The sequence below is a fragment of the Nymphalis io genome, chromosome 1 (assembly GCF_905147045.1).
Source record: "Nymphalis io chromosome 1, ilAglIoxx1.1, whole genome shotgun sequence".
NCBI lineage: Eukaryota > Metazoa > Arthropoda > Insecta > Lepidoptera > Nymphalidae > Nymphalis > Nymphalis io.
The window spans coordinates 13531512-13543806 of NC_065888.1; the positions used below are offsets into that span (position 1 = coordinate 13531512).

A 12295-nucleotide genomic window follows, 5' to 3' on the forward strand; every position below is an offset into this window, starting at 1 on the left:
ACATAATCTAACCGAATTTTAACAGACAATAGAAACGACAACATGGTGAATTCAAATGAAAAATTCCTGTATTTTAAAAAGCTTTATCTAGAACTGCGATCTTTTCTGTGTCTATTTTTTCTCTCTGCATTTCTTTTGTTCACGCGTTTGTACTTGCTAATTGGACCCGCCTTCCACTCACTTTTATTGGACGTGACCGATGTAAACTCCATGTTTGCTTGTAGAAAACGAATATTAGATCCCTTTGATGAATATTTCAGTTTTTAAAGCTTTAAGGTTGTTTTGCTACATTTTATTTGCGTTGGACACCACTGCCTTTTCGTATACGCGTCGTTTATATAATTCATAGGGTCGGTAACTTAGCGCCGGCTTCACAAATGACCGCTGGAGCTCTAGCTACTACCCGCAACAAATTGCGCAAATCCTTGTTGGATACTCGAAGCGACCCGCTTCGAAGAGTTACGACTGGATAAAACCTTTAGCCACGCACCTGAACCTCTCGAAATGGTAAATTTATGACCACACCTAAGCTAAAGACAAAAAGCGCAATTTCGTTTGAGCAGTCCTCAGAAATTCACTAGAGTCCGGCTTGAAGGACCAGCAATAAACACTCATTTTAGAGGCTTAGATCGCTCTTGTGAACGTGATATACGAAGGTGCGAACGCGACAGGTATAAATCGTGTACGGGCGGATTAGTTCGCGTGAGGGAGATGGAATACGCGAAGCCGTTAAACCAGGTGATTCATATCCTTGGGAATTCAAGGGTACAATGGGCCGTTTTACGTGTAATAGTTTCAGGATGCCTTAACGATTTTAATTAAAAGACATGTTCGTTTAAGTACTTTGATCATTGTGTTCAAATTTATTGGACAATTCCGCGTCCCATTCATCATGTTGTTATTATTAAGGAAAATGGGATAGTTAACCTTTCCTATGTTTAAATTAATGGATTTAGTCTAAAATAATTAAAATCTTACCATTATATCCACTTTGTTTTCCAGTTATAACTTACATGATTGTATTACAATTCAAGATTGCGTAATTCAATATTTTGACTAAAAGGTCTATAATTGTAAGAACATTGTTATTAAAATTCGGCGTTTCGATGAGATCAGATAAAAAAAATATATTGAAATTATTAAAATAAAATTCACACTAACGTACTATTTTATTTAAAAAAATGATAAATAACAAAAGGTTTATAATATAATGAAGTTATATTTAGGTTAAGTTTATTTTTTATTATTATTTGGGTCATTGATATTGATAATTATATATTTATATATAAAAATTAAGGCAGCTAAGATACGGTTTTATATTACTTATAATTTGAATAATTTTTAAGCACGTTTAATATAAGTTCTAGCGTATCCTTGTATTAAATCAAAAAAGTTATTCGTAACAATTCATAGTAACACAATAGCTTTCCCAGTTTATTGCTCACTGGGACGCAATAACGGCACGGTCCCGACTAATCTAGTGCTCAAGCGACTGCAACAGCTAGAACCAAACCAAATAAAAAAAGTTGAAAACTTCATCATTTGCTTTTTGAAATTAGGAAATTAAAATACGTAATTCGTAATTACTTTGGAAACTTTATGGTTTCGCATTCATTTTATTCATATTAACAAGTTTCAATATTTTTTTTAATAAATTTTAAATAACTTTTATAAATTTCATACCAATGTATATTAAATTCTGCAAAAAGGTTCTTAATGTAAGTTTCAATATCTATTAAGCAAAAACAAAATGTTATTTCATACCTTATATTATTAAGCTATTGGATTTTTATGTTGTGTATTATCTTTATTTTATTTTTATCATCTTCATCATAAACAGTGTGTCCCACTTCTCGGTAAAATCAAAACTACCCGAATAATTATATAACATTCTTTTTTAATTAATTCAATGGATTTATACTTAGACGGAATACATCAAAGTACTGATAGTATTAATCTATGCGCTAAGTAACCCGTCGTCAGCTTTCACGTTACCCAGCGGTCCTTATCAACGCCTTATTATTACTCTGCCGGTCTCTATTTATTCTACTCCGTCAAGAACAACACGGCTAAAAAAATCCTTATAACTTAGCATGAAAAATAACTTTAAAAAAAGCTGAATAAGTACGACATAGATAAACATAATCACATATTTAAATGTGTCAATGTGAGAAAGAGACAATTACATACATACCATCGTGATAATTTATAATGCTACGTTCCGCGTGGAACCACAGAAGTGACATGAACCAGGGCACAGACGGCATTACAAAATCCGTTTAACTCCACAAAGGGTTAATTAAAATATCAGTCGACTTCAAACGATCCGCCAATATTGTTAGATTGTTGCCAATTTGTTACACCCGTTAATTAAAAAAAAAATATACACCTTAATTTTCCATTTTGATCACGAAGGAGATGAATTAATAAATCTCTGTTCTTACTTTTGCGCCTGTCGCGCTTGGTCATAACCGACAACCTGACTGAGTAACAGACAATTAAATACAATATGGACTATTAACTAAGGTGAAAGTTTAAAATATTATATAAACATTATTATCATAATCCTTTAGTATTGTATTACAAGTATTATTAATTGTAATTAATAATACAATTGAAATTAGTTTAAGAATTTCACAACTATACTAATGAATTTTGCTTAAATGTGACCAAACCGGATGCACTCCCAAACAAAATTTTTTACTCCAAATCTAATTACTATAAATGACGGAGTTGTGAGGTATGAAAAATAGTACAACAGAATTGAGAACCTTATCCTTTTTTTAAGTCAATTAGAACCAATTCAAAGACTGAAGAACAACTGACAATACTTGAGCTTACTAAAACGCATTACGAACGAAAACAAATCAAATGATTATTTATTCAAGGTCGTTATCAATATAGCTTGTGTAGAAATATTCGAAGAATTATAATTGGTAACTTTAACATATAACTTTTCCGATAAATCCCATACCGATGACAACTATAAATTTACTGTAGTAAGGTGCATATACAATAATAAATAAAACAATTAAATAAATTTTTAAGTCTATAATTTTTTGTAAAGTTAATTTAATAATTATGAAATTTTTAAATATAATTATATCGCACAACACACGAAAGAAAACCATTAAATTACATTTGATTTTAAGCAATCGCAAAATATAAAAATCAACTATTATTCTTTTGCTTACAAATTTTAAAGAATTTTAATTTTGAAGACAAGATATAGTAACATACAATTAAAGCTAATATAATTCTAATACTTTTTTGTTTAAATTTCGTCCGCAGTTTTCAAAACAATTGTGATTTTGATAGAATAATATTTAAATGAAATTGCTTATCCACTTTCATAACTAGACGCTTTATATTTTGAAGTCTCAGTGCTACGGACTCCCCTGCAATTCGACGGATTACGTCACGCTGTGCTTGTCGCCCTTTGATGTCATAAATTGAATGCGAAAGAAATTTTTAAAATTTTCGGTTTAAAATTCCGAGTCTGCGTCATGAAAGATATATAAACTTTTCATACAAAATGTTTTTCATTATATATTTTTATCAAAACTTCATTTGTAAATATAACTATGTATACATGTCCTTATGAGTTTACGCAATAAATTGTATGTGATAAATTGTACAAGTTCTAAGTTAAAAATATTAATTTATACTGAAATTACTAAAATAAACTAAATTTTTAATTTAATTAAAAAATATGTTGTTGTTATATTTTATCTACCAACATTTAAATATGTGTAATACGATCACAAATAAAAAAGCTACGATTGAAAATATAACTCTTCCAACTTTAATCATATTTTTTTAAATGAATGTAGGTATATATCTTAAAAAACATTTCTCTATAAATCTCCGTTTAAAAAAACGACACGCTACGAGACCCTATAAGTTTGTTAGACTTGTCGGTCTGTTGGCTCGCTTTTAAATTGAATACTCTCGCAGCTTGACAGATATAACACGTAGAATTGCAGTTAAGATTTATTATGGAATATTTATGAAAGTATAGCTTTCTATGGCAGCTATGAAGTCGGACGAGCAAAATTGCGCACCAGTAATTGACACTGCTAACCACAATATTGATGTTATGCAACATTGGGCTTAATATCTTAGTATCTAAAATAGAAAATCACAAACAAAATATTTAGGTAAAATTTAGAATTTAATCGATTCTAGAGCATTGAATTCTCAAAGTTCGCGGAGCTCTCAAAGTTTGCGTAAAACCTTTTATACGATAAAGCTCAGACTTCGGCCGAGGTAGCTCGCTCTTGGGTTGTTGACTCAATAAGTTGTTTCGAGATATTATTAAATAGAGATCTTCAGAAAGAATAGTGCTCTTGATATTTCGTGGTTTCTCTAACGTGGATAAGGAGGTAAAGTTTGTTGACTCATAGACAAAGGTTCTGAAAAATACCTTCATTATAACATTAGAGCAATTCAGCAAGAACACATCCGACACTCAACTCAGAACAAGATCATGAAATGTAGGGCATATACAAGATTGATTTTAATAATCATAATTCATAACATGTACACCATACATGTTTTAATTAAGAGTTCCACAAGTCGGTTTTCAAAATTTTAGGAGTGAAATACGAAGTGAGTTGTTATAAAATAGCACTGCTATTGGTGATCGTTGTATCGAACATGAAAAGAAAAGAAAACTAAGACGCTCTTAATACGAATAATATAATTGTTCAGTCGTATATAAAAAAGAAGTTCCAACTTTTAACTAATAAAATACGCAAGATTTTTACATTTCGAAATTTTTAGTTTAAAGCTATGTGTCTTTGTCCTTTAGCGCTGTAAAACGATATTCTATATTGCTTTCGCCAACTAGTTTTCATAGAACATTAAATATTAAAATCGATTCGTAGTCATAAATACGATAAACATCAATTTATTATGTATAGAACTCGGATGTAATGAACTGTTACAAAATATCGACAAAGTTGGCGCAGCGAGCGTGTTAATTGAATCTTCATGTCACCAGCAGTAATTACATGGACTTTTATATCCCACGTTATATCGTCCCATATGGATAGTCCGGGGTATTCATAATGGTATAATTTTAAATATTACTTACTCATAATTAAAGCGATGAGTGACCGCGAAAATCCATTATGAACTAATTGACATTATAACGATGCCCGTGTATTGATATTTTTTTCGAATGGCATATATCACATGACTAGTGAGAATTATTAAATTTATGTGTTTTTTAATCATCATCATCGGTGATCATTTTGATAGTTCATTCAGGTAGGTACCTAAAATCATATACGTTGGAGGCATGCCCCGCGTGGAGTGCGAAGAGGGAGATCCTGGTCCGTGAAGTCGGACAAGACCTATGCCTGCGAGCAATCGTGTCTGCGATGCTTTGCAGGGAATCGGCGTGGAGGGTCGTAGCCTCCTTCTGTGAGACCGACATGGTCCAGAAGGAGACGGTGGAGCGGGAACGGGAAAGGGCCGATCTTGCTCGGTGGAGACGACGACGGCGCGGATGCGTTATAGCAACACGATCCCGCAGCCTCTCCGATCCGTGATGGGGAAGGCTATCGCAGTGGTTTTAGTGCGTAAGAATCCCACATAACCCGGTCGGAAGTATAAACACGAATTAACCACATATATTCAAATTGGCCATTCAGGCTCGGCTGTTACAAGTAACTATGACTAAGCAAGCGAATGATTTGTTTAATAACCAAACTTAGACCAACTCTCGACTCAATAGATTTATGAGATCATATAATATTATCAGCAAGAATTTAAGTTCAGTATTCAGCAACCGTCATTAAAAAACAACTGTAATCAAAAGTAAAAGTTCTTTTTGGCGTTGCACACTTTATTAAATATCATGTAAATGATTTACTAAAGGTTTAATAAAGCGCCAAAGGTTGTCTGGAAGATATCACTCCTTTAGCGATAAGACCGCATTTTTACATACCATTACTTGTTTATAACTATGTTTTTTTATAGTATAGGTAGGCGGACGAGCATATGTGCCACCTGATGGTAAGTGGTCACCAACGCCCATAGACATAGAATTGTAAGAAATGTTAACGATCGCTTACATCGCCAATGCGCCACCAACCTGAAGAACTAAGATGTTATTTACATTGTGCCTGTAATTACACTGGCTCACTTACCCTTTAAACCGGAATACAACAATACCAAGTACTGCTGTTTTGCGGTAGAATATCTGATGAGTGGGTGACTACCCAGACGAGCTTGCACAAAGCCCTACCAAACTGTTACTCTTCTGTTGTACAATAAAGCATATTCTATATACTTTGTTTTTATGTATATTATTAGAATACGAAGAAAAACAAAATTATTTTACCAAATAAACTATTTTTTATTTATTGACGTTTTTTTTATATATTCTTTCAAGAAACATCAATATCGATATTACACATCTACCAAGCGTCCCATGATTTTCGTTTTTTTTAATATTTTTTTTTATATTTATTTTTGTTATCATATTATTATCACCGTTAATTAAGATACCACCGAATTTCATTGATTATTTAATTTACGTGTATTTTAACCGATTTCAAAAAAAATAAGGTTCAACACGGTTATATTTCTTAAAATGGTTACCTCAGAACTCCTTCTTTTTTGATAATTCACTTTTTTTTTAAAGGATATACTTTCCATTTGGACCCATATAAACATGAAGAAAAAATACCACCCCTAAGGATAAAAAAATAGAGTGAATTTTATTTGAAGTCGTTTTTTTAAACAGATAATTTTGTTAATTATCATTATATATATATATATAAACATTTTTATATACGTATGTTTAATTCAAAATGACAAACCTAGTCTACTACCTGATGATAGATGACGAGCCGGTTGGCGTGGTTGGTAGAACACTTGCCTTTCACGCCGAAGGTTGTGGGTTCGATTCCCACCCAGGACAACCATTTGTGTGCATGAACATATCTGTTTGTCCTGAGTCTGGGTGTAATTATCTATATAAGTATGTATTTACAAAAAGAAAAGTAGTATATGTAGTATATCAGTTGTCTGGTTTCCACAGCACAAGCTTTGTACAAGCTTAATTTGGGATCAGATGGCCGTGTGTGAAAAATGTCCCAGGATATTATTATTATTATTATTATTACCTAGTGTAACTGTTGCTCACGCTAAATTAGGGAGTTGTTTGTATTTTATTAAAAGGAGCGGTCGGCAAAATCTACAATAAAAGAAGCTTGAGTAAGGGGGCCAAGCCCCGCGGCCCGTACACCACTCTGCCCCGAGGGCAACATGAGAAAACTCTACCAGGCTTTTTTTACTTTTATTTAAAAGTAACTTACCTCTCGCCGCTTACGTTAAATTTTGTACTTGGAAATTATTCATTGATAAAAAAAAACTTATGGTAGTAAAGCAATTTAATTTATAACAGATTGTAGAATATAAACGCGTGTATTCCATGTTTTAAAGTTTTTATTATTATTTAAATAAATATTAGTTTCTGTCATCTTTATACATTTATCCTGAAAACAGTTATCTAGTTAATTGAAGCCAGATGCTATCATCTGAAATAGGCTTCAATTTCACTGTGCATAATTGATTTTTCTCAATAAAGTTTGATTAACATTTGTTGATTATTATCATTTACACGCCAATCCGTTATTTGTAGTCTTCTGATGCGTAAGTAGAAAATCAATGGTCACTTCTGAATTAAGCCTGGTAGACAAATCTGCGTATCTATACGTAAGCAAAACGAAGCGTTTTTTTAAATATAGAAACTAAGGATAAACTAACTAAATTTTATTTTAAATAAATTATTAGTTACGTTAAAGCAAAATTAATAATTCGCAGCGATACCTAAATACACAGACGTTATACCAATTCTAGGAACTCCAAAACTTTAACATTGACAGACAATTTGACAAAAATTACAACATCGACACTAATACCGTATATTTGTACAAGTCACAATAAAACCGCTGAATTAATTATAATAAAACGCAGTATGACGTATTACTTATATACAATACATTGGTTGAGAAATAAAATAACCTAAAAATTCAATACAAAATAGACCAACTAGCACAAGATCATATATAAGAGAATATTTAACATTTTAACACATATAAAAAGTCAACGTGGAAATCAATGAAATTAGCACCCTAGTTATATTCGAGAGGCTGATTCCGCCCCTACCGTCGCCATGGTAACGGCTCAATGCCCCAATTCCCCGGGAAAAACGCTCTGCAACGTGAACCTTTATTTTAATTCTTTTATATCCCGCTTTGAAGTCTCGTAACAGGATCGCCTTCGTTGAAATTCTATAACAATCCTTGCTGAGATTTTTATAGAATTGTGGCAAAGGAACTGTTTGATGTCATTTAATTTTTTTTAAATAGTCACTTGCTAATTACAGAAGATAATTGTATTAACTTTCATTTAATTAATATACATTAATTGCTAAAACTATAACACTGCTTACTTTAAGTACTTATACGCATATACTTTGTAAATTTACATAAGAACGGACGCAGTGACGATTTGAAACGTCATTCACGATTTCGATACAAACTCTGAAGCCATTTGTTTATTCTTCTATTTGACGAAAAAATACGTTATCATTAAACCGATTTTGCTAAATTTTATTTACGAGCTGTGCTTGAAACACCTTTTAAATAGAGATTTGATTGTTGTTAAAAGTATGAATCAGTTGTGTATAAAATAATTAAAACCAAAATACAGACAGATTACAGAAATATAATTATTCTTAAATGATGCATGACCTTGAAACCCTCGACGTCTTTAAGCGGTACGGTGATGATGATGACGCAGCGTAAGCATTGTACATTTAATATTTACAAACAATATGCAAAATATGAAAATATCCGTATGGTATAATAGGACATAATTCGATGATAGGGATATGGGATAAACACCTCCTTACTTTTTCAAGTGTTTATGGAAATCGGCGTAAATATGTCACTCGTATGAAATGGATTTAGGTACTAGAAAACAACGTTATGATATTTAAAATTTCAATTCTACTACTTTTGTTACTACTTTTGTTAAATAATATAATAATAATAATTATTATTTATTGAGAAAAAGGTGGACAAAAAGCCAGGTGGACCGACGACCTTAAGAAGGTGGCGGGCACCAACTGGATGCGGAAGGCGGAGGACAGGGAGCTTTGGCGCACCTTGGGAGAGGCCTATGTTCAGCAGTGGATAACGATTGGCTGTTGATTGATTGATTGAGAAAAAACATAGCCTTATGTGTTATTCTATTTAAACAAAGTTTTTTTATATATATATGCGCCGGGATGGCAAATGACTCTACTCCACCTGATGGTAAGTGGTAGTAGAGTCCAAACGCGACGACGGCCAGCACAGTCGGGAAGAATGTTCTGTACTAGCCGTCCCCGCCTTGCCGGCCCGCAAGATGCCTCTTCACGCCTCGTTTGAAGGAACCCGGGTTGTAAGAGGAGGGGAACACGTGAGCTGGTAACGAATTCCATTTTTTGGTAGTGCGACAAAGAAAGGAGTTGCCAAATTTCTTTGTGCCCGATGGAATTGATGTCACAGTTAGGCGGTGACATCGAGAACCAGCTCGCGTGGACTTAAGAAGGAAGGGGGAAGCAGGTTTTTATATAACTAAGTAAAGAAAGAAAGAAATAAAAATAAAATCACAATTATAATATAAAAACTAGGTACATAATATGTGGTAGGCTAATTATAGTTTATACTCAAAAAAGACTTCCAAACTAGGCGATAACCTGTATCTTGGAAGTCAAATTTCAATTAATTTGAACACAAACTCATATTTATTTTGTATTTTTAAACTATGTGCTATAATTAATCAAACGTGTACTTTATTTACACTTGTTGAATACATAGTATAACACGATATAAAACATTAGTGGTCTAGTATATGAAACGCCACATTCTATAACTAGAATGTATAGTATAGTAACAGCCTGTTAATGTCCCACTGCTGGGCTAAGGCCTCCCCTCCCTTTTGAGAAGAAGGTTTGGAGCTTATTCCACCACGCTGCTCCAATGCGGGTTGGTAGAATACACATGTGGCATAATTTCAATGAAATTAGGCACATGCAGGTTTCCTCACGATGTTTTCCTTCACCGTCAAGCACGAGATGAATTATAAACACAAATTAAGCACATGAAAATTCAGTGGTGCTTGCCCGGGTTTGAACCCGCGAGGCCATCTCGGCTTAACTAGAATAACTAGAATGTGGGTAAGTAAAAATAAACATCGATATACCTACCGAATCGTACTATTTCATGCACACTTATCCATACCATGAACGCTAACAACGCTTTTATTTGACTGCTTGTGGCGTTATAAGCGCTTTTATTGGAGTTCTTATTAATGTAGGGACATGAGGATAATATGAAATAAATACCAACTAATATGTTCTAAGGTGTTAACGGCAATGAATGTACAATATCTGACAAATAAACGCAATAAATATACGAGGAAAACTAAGCTGTTACTAAAAAATATTGAAATGCAAATTCCTTTCATTTGCCTTACCCCAATTTAAAACTAGGAGCTCGAGATCTGTAGCCTTATAATAATTAGTCAGTATACCAGTACTAGTGTAACAGTCAGTTTTCGTCACATTTTCGAAATTACCGTACACATTAACATCTCTAAAAATGTTGGTGTGATATTTTGTAAACTTATATTACCTTTTATATGCACTAATAAACATTTTTCTCTGTGAAGCTATTGTATAACTATAAAATACATAATTTTATCCGTTTTTATTTACTTACTACAATGGAAGAAATTGCATAATTAATTTTTATAACACATTTTTACAATGACTTGAGTAATTTCATTTTAATTTATATTATTACTTCGATATTTGACACGAACAATAAAGTGATGTTCGATTTCTAGACAATGTATTGAAATTACTCGTTCTGACAATTTCACAACTGACGTCTTAAAGCTTCGACTAAATAGTATAAAGCATACATTATATTTTTGAAGCTGAATTGTATTGAGATCTTAACTTCACGAAAAAAATATTTAGTATTTTTTACGCTAATTTTTAACGTAACATAAAGTATAATTGTCAGTAAATTAAATCTTATTATGATTTATCATAATTTGTGATTATGATTCATCTCGTACTTGACGGTGAAAGAAAACATCGTGATGAAACATGCATGTGTGTAATTTCACTGAAATTCTACCACATATGTATACACCCGTATTGGAGCAGCGTGGTGGAATAAACTTCAAAACCTTCTCCTCAAAAAGGAAGAGGAGGCCATAGCCCAGCAGTGGGACATTCACGGGCTGTTACTGATGATTTATAATAATTATATAACGTTACGTCACTAATGTTGTTCACTATAAAAATGCCAGGTGATCACCTGAACCTGTCGGTTACGAATATCGTTTTCTTTCCAAGACGCGAACCAAAGAAAATCTCGACTGCAACCAAGTGAAGTCTCTGGTCCTCAAGCTGACGAGTTGTTTATTTTACATTAAAAAAAATCATTGTATATAAAGTCATATTAGATACCTGTAAATTTTGCTAGAGGATGGTAGATTAGATAACATATGAAATAGTTAAACTTTATAACATGCCGCTGACATGTTAGAAAAAAACCCCTGAAACTTGCATATACAAGAACTTATGTCAAGCTGATTTGAAACCTTGATAATTATTTATTTATCTTATTAAATATAGGTAGGCGGATAGGTAAATGGGCCGTCTGGTCATTGGTCTATAGATATTGGCATTGTAAAAAATATTTGACATACCATAAATCGTCAATACCACCAACCCCTACACGTTATACTGGCTCACCAAAACTTCAAAACGGTACACAATATTTTAGTACAGCTGTTTGGCGGTAGAATACGTGATGACTGAGTGGTACAAAACCAAACGGGCTCGCATAAAGCCCTACACCCAATAAATAAAAGGTAAAATACACATGCGATATCCATGCCACTCACATCAGCACTGTATAGATGATTTTTATTAAAAGTACTCAACGTCACATTTTACTTTACAGCAGTTAATTGAAGGACCGTATAAGCGAGGTTTTCCTTTTATATTTTTAGTTTCGTAAACACAGCTCTTCAACTGAAATCAATTAAATCATATCAATAATTAAATATATATATAAATTTATTAAGGTAAGCTCTTACAATAATTTGAAACGTAGTTATATCGAGAAAGAGCTCGTGGTAGGGCTTTGTGCAAGCTCGTCAGGGTAGGTACCACCCACTCATCAGACATAAAATCTTAGTTCCCAAGGTT

The 12295-nt window shown here is 32.9% G+C and overlaps 1 protein-coding gene across 1 annotated transcript in view; it reads right to left on the reverse strand.

Annotated features, from left to right (window-relative positions):
* Window positions 1–12295, reverse strand: part of LOC126770129 (neuronal acetylcholine receptor subunit alpha-7) — a 112023-nt gene that overhangs the window by 31498 nt on the left and 68230 nt on the right. The window lies entirely within an intron of this gene.